General features: G+C 34.1%; 1 protein-coding gene across 2 annotated transcripts in view; it reads right to left on the bottom strand.

Moving 5' to 3' along the window:
* The window catches only part of LOC145694951 (uncharacterized), a 136,117-nt gene that overhangs the window by 53,510 nt on the left and 71,836 nt on the right, over positions 1-10,771 (bottom strand). The gene's annotated exons all lie outside the window — the stretch shown is intronic.

Genomic DNA, 10,771 nt, shown 5'->3' with positions numbered 1-10,771 from the left:
TGGATTACAAGGGAAACAAAAGGAGCCCTATATCATGGAATACAAGGGGAACAAAACGAGCCCTGCGTGCCTTCTAACCCGTTCCTACTACTACTACTACTTATCTGCACAAAACTAAGTAAATCACTTTTTTGAGTATTATTTTCATATTATTTTAATTTAAAAACTGTTATAAAAATGTAAAAAATATGTAAAAATACTTTCCTCGGGCCGGGTTTGAACTAACGTCAAAAGAGACTTTTGTTAGTAGCATATAGCAGAAGTCCACACGGCCACGAAGACCGACAACAATAATTCTTTGATTTCTGCTATTTGAATCAACGTGACAAGAAATGGATAACGCCAACCAATCAGAACTGTGTTTTTCGTTCCTACTTCCGGGAGCATTACTCTCTTGAGCTAGTCCTTTTCAAAGTGTATATTTATATCGATTTCGTGCAGAAGTACACATAACACTGACTACCCTGATGAACCACTTCCTATACAACTAATGGAAATTAACTTTTTTCCCGCAATGCAATGAAAGTGATTCTGCGACACTACCGGCTAGAGTTGTAACCAGTGGCGTATTTACGGTTTTGTTTCGGGGGGAATTTGGTAACTTTCGGGGGGGAAGCTTTTCCTGAAAATGTGAAAATTCTGCAAGATATTTCATATCCTTTACTATAGTAAGGTTTCGGGGGGGAAACGTAAGTCCGGAAGCCCCCCTAAATACGCCACTGGTTGTAATTAATTGCATCGTCTGCTACTGGCAGTAGCTAAGTCTATCATGCTAATGCCACCGTCTTCACAGTTTCAGCGGGAATAGCAGCTAAAACCTCTTATACTATAAAATTTATGACACATAATAAACCAGTTGAGAATGCTCCAAGAGCATTGCCAGAACTAACTTTAAAAGAATGGAGAGATGGAGCGGAAAGAATAAGTGTCATTGTTCCTAGATGTAAAAGTATATCTTTTTATCCACATCTTCTTCTCTTTCTCGCAAAAATTAGCAACATATCATATCTCTCTATGACTTACAGCTCTCGAGGTATGGTTGTTAAAATATCTAGAAATTCGAACTTTCTTGGCAAATATCTAGGGAACGGTGGCCAATTGGTCAGTAGACAGTTAATCAGTGGCCAGCGGGTACTATTTGGTACCAAAATATTCACCATCCTCTTAGGTATTGATCAACACCAATATGATCTCTGTAGACTTACGGTTCCCGTTGGCCAATATCACGGGAACGGTAAATCTGAGAGAGTCGATATTGGTGTTAAACAATCCCTAATGGAATGTTAGATATTTTCGTACAGATATTAATTGACCACCACACAACTGGCCACTGGTCACACCAGTGGCCAATTGGACAGTGGTCACCGGTTACTATTTGGTACTAAAATATTTACAATTCTCAATAGGTATTGATCAACATCAATATAATCTCTCTACAACTTATGGTTCCCGAGCTATGGCTCGTTAAATATCTAGAAATCAACCACTTTTTGGCCAATATCATGGAATGGTAAGTCATAGAGGGATGATATTGGTGTTAATAAATCAATAATAAATTATTAACACTTTCGTACCGATATTAATTGATGGCCACTACACAACTGGACACTGGCCATACCAGTGGCCAGTTCGACAGTGGCCACCGGTTACTATTTGGTACCAAATTATTTACAATTCTCTTAGGTGTTGATCAATACCAATATCATCTCTTTACAACTTATGGTTCGCGAGCTATGGCTCATTAAATATCTAGAAATTGGCCATATTTGGCTAATATCATGGAACAGTAAGTCATAGAGAGATGATATTGGTGTTAATTAATACCTAAGAGGATAGTAAATATCTTGGCACCGATATTAATTGGTGGCCACTGGCCAACTGGCCATTGGGCAAACTAATGGCCCGTTGGACAGTGGCCACCGGTTACTAATTGGTACCAAAATATCTAGCATCCTTTTAGGTATTGATCGACACTAACATGATCTCTCTATGACTTAAGGTTCTCGAGATTTGTCTCCTTAAATCTCTGGAAGTCGGTAATTTTTAACCAATATCTCGGGAACGTTAAGAGTGACGCGAAAACTTTAATCACTTTCTCTGATAGTTTTTAATGTTCTATCAAATGCAGGGTTCAAAATTGAAAAAATCGCAAATAACAGAGAGACAGACAGACAGACACACACACAGACATAGAGAATTCAGTAACGAACTTTCTAAGTTCGTTGAAAATATTAAACTGGCCACTGAGGAAGAAAGTCCATGTGAACTAGGTTTAGTTGTTGTTTGAATCGTAACTATATTAAAACTATATTGCTTATAGCTATACATGATTTTAGACATTTGACAACATATTATGAACCCTTATATCAGGAGTAACCACTGTAACATACAAAACAAGTAGTATAAATACAATTTTAATTCATTTTGTTGATTCTTTACTCTTGTATACACATAAAACAATACTTAAAAGTTCTTTTCTAAATTAAAGATGAATGTTATTTACTAACAGACTTATTTTCCGTAATTGCTTAATTAAAAGCCGATAGATTTACGTCACTTAAATGTTAAGATATTAGGAAAATTGAATTGAGAGATAGTTTTGGAACTGGGGGTCCAATACAAAGTTAACCTAATCTAATCGAAAGTAACCTAATCTATCCTAACCTAACCTAACCTAATGTAATATAACCTAACCTAACCTGAACCAACAAAAAATACAGAAAATATACCAAGAAAGTAAGAAATATTAACTCAAAAAAAAATTCTCGTTCCCCAATTTCAAAAATATACTTTGAATTGATATAGACCTTGAAGTGAAACCATTTATATACGTATCTGTATATAAAATGGATGTACAGTACGATATGTAAGTATGTATATATTTGTGTGTGTGTGTTCCAGCATAACTCTGGAATGCCTGGAGGAATTTTAACCAAACTTAGTACCATATTACTTACATCTGGAAAATATTATTCTCAGGGTAAGACTCCTTAGTACACCTAGGGGGAGAGAGGGTGGCATAAAATGATCGGAAATGACTGATATTAGTGTCGAATCCATAATTTTCGGGGTCCATGAGCTGATTTGTGAAAGTTTCAATGTTCTTTAAGTCCAATGTCAGACCTCCAGTGAGAGTAAGATATCCTAGAACAACTGGGGGAGTAGGAGGGGTGGCATATAGAAATGATCCAAAACGGATGAGTATTGAATCCATAGTTTTATTTATCGCTGAGATTAACAGTGATACTTTTGATGTCGTTGAAATTTAAACGCAACTCCCCTTAGTACTTCTTAGGAGGATCGATGAATACGAATATCGTTTACTAAAAGTTATGATAGATATGTTTGAATAAATAAAACATGTTATACGGTATTCTAACCCACATAAACTTTGCGGATTCTTAATATAATAATTTCTTTATTTGTATTGTTCCTGATAATGATATTGATCAAGGTTTGTTTTATTTCACTTTGAATATTGTTATAATTTCTTTGTAATTCGTACTTCTTCTGAATTCTATACAATTTACATCTATGCATTGATACAAATATTGTTTATCAAAGCTATGTTAATTATGCTTAAATGGAAGAAATAAGTTATATAGTATATCAACATGAGTTGATTTGTCAATGAGCTCCCATAATATTGATTTAAAGAATCTATGTTAGGACCTAAATACGCGTAATTGATAAATTGATCATATTTTTTTATTTAGTCCTCTTCATCGATAATTCTATACAATTAAAGTGGAAATGATTATTACACAAATGTAAGAATGAGATGAAATGAAATTAATATATATGTATTGTAAAGCATATATACGAGGGCTATTCGGAAAGTAATGTGTCCATATATGTATAAATATGTAACGGTCTAGGATTCTTTCTTGAATTGTAACCAATTAAAGAAGTCCGTCGGGAGCCATTGATACAACGCTTTCAATACCGTTTAAGTCCAAGTAAACCCCCATTTACAAAGGGTAATGTGAGTGATGTGAAAAATAAAATGTCAAAAATTACTGAGATTTGTGTCGAGTTCATTATTTTCCGGGGCGGGGAAACGTTAGACCCGTTTGAGATGACTTAACCCGCTTCAAATTGCTTTTTTTAATCATATTGATTTGATTAAAGAGTGTTCTGTGGGAGTAGGATATTTTAAAATTTATTCAAAAGTAAGGTATCTTCTGTATTTCTTCATTATACTTTCATTGAAATAAATGTACTAAAGAGGAAGGAGATTCAAATATTCCCCATAAACCAATTCTCCCCGTCCAAATAACGAGCATTTCAGTTAGTTTAAGATTAACTGTACAATGAGAAGAGAATTAAAACATTCGTTTAAACATCACTAATAGTAGAAGAAAAAAAGGTAAGGTTCCATACTTAAAATAATTCAGAACAAACATTTAGAATTATGGATTGCGTGCCGTAGTGCACTTAATATTCAAATGTAACACAATCTAGACTAACAAATTAATGCATTTCAGAAAAATCAAAGTAACACGAAATATAGTTGAAGCGAAATTATCATTAACTTACTAGCATTCTATGTGTTCAAATAAATGTTGGTATTAAATAATGTAAACATTGTGTTTTCGAAATCTCATATTGTATCCCTTAATAAACTTATATGCTTACACTCACTGGCGTCTCTGGCATGTAAAATTTGAGGGGACATCAAAGAAAGTTATTTAAATGTTCTAAATTTCCCAACCTGTTTATTATCTTCGATTTCATTTCTTGCCTTTCTGCTTACCTTCACTATTCCAATAAATATAATAATTATTATTTATATGTTGTTCTGTCTTTAATAAATAAATAAAATTAGAATAAAATATTGAACATTTTGTACTTCAAAATATTGGGGGAACGCGTCTCTCTCGTCCTACCCGCCAGAGACGCCCATGCTTACACTAGCTTAAAAATTACCAAGCATAAGCTAAAATCGCCCAAGAGTACAACACTTACAAAATTTATTAGGACTATAATTCATTAACTGTTACGGATACCAACCACAATAGTTAGTTTAAGTTTCTCGTTAGGGTGCTATTACATGATTTACACGCAAATGTAGATTTATAAAAAGCATCTTGAGATTTAATTTGTTCATGATCTGTTTGGAGATTAGGTTACGTACATCTATCTACGTCTAACTTACCATTAAATCACAAACATGTTATGTGGTGATTGGATCGCAAACACGATTGGTCATGACTTGATCGACCGAGTATTTAGTCATTAGAGTATTCCGAGAAATAGCATAATCGTAATTATTCCTACGCGGTCTCAATTTCCGCCTACGTTTGAAATTGCGGTCAGGATGCCCATTGTTACAATTCGGCTCTTTATCCTCCCTCCTTTTATTACATTCCAGTAAAATTCGAGTTATTTTATCTATCACTTTATATATATTCATGTTATCACTAACAACGCTGATATTACATGAATCTTCCGTCCAATCTAAGACGAAAATCTTTTCGTTGATAATTCCTTGCGTATTTCTACTCTGAATAATTAGTTTTACAATAGTTCTCTTGACAAACTCTGTGTGGATTGAATTGTTCATCTTGCTCAGTTAGATTATCACTTAATTTGCTCCTGAGAGGAATAGCCCTCTCTATAGTCTCAACTGCATTTCTATGTCCCCCATTCTCTTCATTACATGAAATATCATCATCAAACACTCCGCTTTCAGTGCTTTTATTTTTTTAAATAATCAGAAGATTCACTTGCTGTGGGCAGACATTGATAAGATATCATCGGAATTGTTGTTATAACTGCCATTTGACTAAAATAATTTTCTCCACTATTTCTCCATCATCACTAGCGGATGTGGAACTAATGGAAAACATGACGTTGTGAGAGTTGTTCTTGTCAACTACATTCGAAGGAAACAATCAAATTTGAATATTTCTAAAAATTACGCGATGATCCATTTCCTGATTGTCGCATATACACGGACTTAGTAAATCAATCCTTGAACTTATACTAGTTTCCGAGAGATTATATTTTTCTCCCACCCGAACATAACTTTTATTCACTAGATCTAATTGTGCAATTTTTTCCTGCCATATTTCAAACATATTTTTCATCTGTACCATTATCTGATAAGGCTACTGTGTGTGCCTAATCATTATTTTTGAGATTAAACTATAGTTTCCTTTTCCTTTTTGATATTCCAGTATTCTAACATCTGGTCATTCCAGCATTTCTTTTGTCAAATTCAGTGCACACGAATTTTCTAAGACAAATCGAGATGTAGAGGACAGTTTGCAGTAGATATTGAATTATGGTAACATTTACAAATTGTGTCATTTATCTCCTGTTGTCCACAAGTGACAATTTCCTCATTTACATAATACTGAACTGTTTGCGTATGAAACTTAACTACTATGTGCTATCAATCGAAACCACAACCACACGACGACCGATATTCCTTTGAATAGAATTCACGTGCAGATAATGTACAGTATTAAATACATTCTAGGCTTCATACTGCACATCTAAGTTCGGCATATAAAAAATGTCAAAAACATACTCTTTAATGTAGAAAGAATTTTGGATCTTGGGAAATCTTTGTCTCGTATTAGGATTAGGTTGGTCAGAAGCTGATTACTAAGAATCTCGTACTATACGAACAGAGATCTTTGACACTCGAGAATGCTGAAAACTAAGGGGAATATAGAAACTCAGAAAATGATCTACATATAATATAACGAAAATACGAATCATTTTTATTTGAGCTCCCTATTTAGGTTTGTGAGAGGATCCACGAGTCACTATTGAATACACTATACGTAAAAGTGCATAGATATTTACAGATAAGAATTTAATTAGTAACAATGAAGCTAGCCAGAAGTCTTTGACTTTCTAGCTTGCCAGTGTCAGAAGACTTATGTCTCATAATAAAGAAATAGTATTTTCCTTTCATTTACGTACAGTTTTCAATAATGCACATCTTTCAATATTTTACAATTCTGAACTTTAAATATAGGTGTACTTCTATAACAGGGGGAGTCGCGGTGTCTGAGTGATACCGCGTTCACTTCTGGTACGTGTTCGATCCCAGCACCCGCCAAGTGGGCTTTGTGGTGGATAAAAACCGTATGCGTGGGCTTTCTCGAAGTTCTCCCGTTTTCTCCCACTTTCTTCATTCATTTCTCATCATTATAATCTACTTTCCCCCTACACGGGATAACTGTTGGACATAAAACTAAAATATATCATTTCATTTCTATAACAATGACTACTGTTTTTACTCTTACCTGGAATACCATCTTATATAATTTATTGCAATATTATCACCTTAATTATCATGACCTACAACATAAGCAGCTGGTTAGATTATGTGTTAGTTAGAAATAAATGAAAATTTGCAGTTAATTACAGAGGATGTCCCAGAAGGATGAGTTTTATGGGCATGAAATAGTGGAATATGGAATTGGGTGGAAGCCGGAGAACGTCAATGTTACACCGAGAAATTATTTATATACTACAGACCCACTTTCGTATCAGTGGTAAGCGATCTACCACTGAACCACCTTCCTACATTCCTGAAGGACTACTAATTGATTTCAAGCATTTTAGGACATCACTAATTAAAAATATAAATGTCATCCATACTTTGCTAGGTAATTTTAAAAGCTAGAAAACGTCTTAAAATATATCATTACCTTTTACACACGGGAACAGTTTATCACAAATCACGAATTTTTAGAGAAAATAGGAAACAATTGTTTAAAAAATAAAATACAGTGTATGACGCGTTTTGTTATATTATGCCCCACATGTTATGCACTTAACCTTCTTACGTCCCTCGGGTCCATTTTGACCCAAAGCGATTTTTCAACTTGATTATCTCGTACCCTATGTGAGCTGTGATCATCATGTTTTGTGACTTTCAGTTATTTTACCAAATATGTGTTTTGTAAAAATTTCGATTCAACTCTCCATTCTGTTACGTCACAGTAGAAAAACTAACACATAAGTTCCTCGGGTCCATTTAGACCCATTAGTTCAATGAATATTTAAGTGAATGAAAAATCATTATTGAATGGATTTCTGATGATAATACATCCACAAAACAATGCAAAAATTATTATTATTATTATTATTATTATTATTATTATTATTATTATTATTATTATTATTATTAATAATAATAATAATAATAATAATTATTGCACTGTCCGAAAATAATTTAGTTTCTTCCAGTATACTGTAGTGGCAAAGTTGTTTAGTTTCTTTCAGATACCTTGTATTGGCAACATTGTTTAGGTTCATTTTGGATAAGCTTTTATTCGTAGTATTGCTTGTTTCCTCGTTGTGCAGTAATAACAGATCATTTTAATGTCCAAAATGACTGCTTTGACACCAGAAGAATTCAAAACTTTCTTACTTTTTCTGACGATGAACTGACATCTGAAACGGAGGATCAATTATCAGTGCAGGATTCTTTGTCTTCGCCTTCCTTGTCTGATGAAAATTCTTCGGAAAGCTCTGATTGAAAACTGCATCAAGATCTCCCTCGTGGCTAAGCGGTTGCGCCTTTGGCGTGGGACACCCGGGTTCCATTCCTGGCGGGAGCTCATGTGGTTCGGATTCCACGCTAATCAGTAGGTCCACGTCTCGTATAGTCTCGCTGCTCAAAGGGACGATAAATTAAAATCAACTCAACTGAAAACTACATAAAACAAAAATGTGCTAAGGAAAGTGCAGCCCAAGAAATCGTACGATCTCTCCGTGGAGATACACAGGAGGAGTGTGTTCATCAAACGACGAGTAGCCCTGATGTTCTGAGGAAAAGAGGTATTGCTACACGTGAAATAGAACAGACGACAAAAATACGATCAAATACAGTTTGTGAAACAAATTTATCTGTAAAAGACATCCCAATCAGATTTGTGAGCAATGTCAAAAACAGTAAAATGGGTGTTCACATGTTTCAAGTAGCATAAAAGAAAACAACCACTTACGTGGATCTTCTTCTCAGAGGTTTTCAATAAAAGTTAACAGGAATGCATGACTTAATCTAACCAAAAGTAACCTAAATAAAACCTGCTTGCAACAGAAGTCAAAAGTATTATATATATATATATATATATATATATATATATATATATATATATATATATATATATATATATATATATATATATGTGTGTGTGTGTGTGTGTGTGTGTGTGTGTGTGTGATGTTTTAGTGTTCTAGATGCAAGGGCATCTCTGGCATGTTAAATTTCGGTGAATAATAAAACAATTGTACAATTATTTCTAAATATTTGAGGACGACCGGAAAATATATCATGTATTTAAAAAATATAGGGGGGGGCCGAGTACATCCCCCCAAACAGTGACGCTTGTCTAGATTTGACCCATCTTTTGTTATATTTGACACAAACCAGCCACAACGCTATTGCATGTACAAATGTAGTGTAAACTACAAATTGAAACATAAAAAAATGAATGGGTCCATTTTGACCCAGAGGAACTTATGTGTATGCAAAAATCGAGGGACGTACAAGGGTTAATAATTGCACAATCAATATTGAGATTGGATAATTATTATGACAAATTGTATAATTGGAGTTTGAGCACAAGTTATTTTTCACAAGCTCTGTTTGTAGACAGAGGCAACAGAGAGTCGGGTACACAGGATGCGAGTGAGCAGTTAACATTTCCCCATTTTAACATTTTAACTGATTTCATGAATTAAGAAGATTCATCGTTGCAAAGAGAAAATCCTTCCTATTCTTGGTTCAACGGATGTAATCGTGCGTGTAAGGGAATATGTGGTGTATATTCACCTAATATTTTTATAATGTAGCTTGTACTTCTCTTGTATTTACGAAAGAATGAGTGTATACGGGGTGAGTATATGTTATATTTCCGTGGGTATACCTACCAAAAATTCTAGTATTACTTCATTATTTGGATAGGATCCAAAGTAAGATTATTCTTATGTATCTTCATAACATTCTACTTTTGTACTATCAACCAATGTCTTCTTGGAATCCCAAGGGTGCCTTTCCAATCTTTCCAATGGGCTTTTTAACTAATATTCTACCAACTCCAAAAGCGATTCATTCGATTGATCCTGTTCTGACCCAATACAATCAGGATTAGTTTATATTATGATCCACATTACTAGGTTGTTTGTTTGATGGTGTTTAGCGTTTTTTTTTCCTTTTAGCACTGAGACTATATGGAGCTGCAGCTTATGGTGGGATTTGAATCAGTGCAATGTGTTGAATGCTCTCCGATGGAGAATCGAACCCGGAACCACATACATCAAAGGCGACCACATTATGTTAACTCCCATAAGAATAAAAGTTACCGCATATATTTTGTAGCTTAATTTAGAATAATAATAAATTTATTGTATGCTGATTTTATTTCTATTACTGTAATGTAATGTTATGAAATTCAATGTAATTAATTTCAGTATCAAACAATCTGTTACGAAATCTAGTATACACCAATATCAAAACATCTACCTCTTCCTTACCATATCACATATATTTCTCTTTATCATCTCTGGAAAACATTCCCTAATGGAACCCGTTCCATTCAAGCCCAATTTCCACAATATACATTTTATAAAAATAAAACTCACTGTCTCTTATTCTCTCGCTACACTATTAATATTTCTGGGATGTCAGACCCCACATCAGAATGACTTTCTCACTGTAAATTCAAAACATTCTTCCTCTCAATCTAAACACCCTTAAGGGACCTTCAACTCTTGATCTAACTATTTCAGGTTAATATAA

This window comes from Thermobia domestica, chromosome 1 (genome assembly GCF_964235325.1).
Source record: "Thermobia domestica chromosome 1, izTheDome1.hap1.1, whole genome shotgun sequence".
NCBI classification, from domain to species: domain Eukaryota; kingdom Metazoa; phylum Arthropoda; class Insecta; order Zygentoma; family Lepismatidae; genus Thermobia; species Thermobia domestica.
Note: the sequence above shows the minus strand (reverse complement) of the source record. Positions and strands in the feature narration are given on the sequence as shown.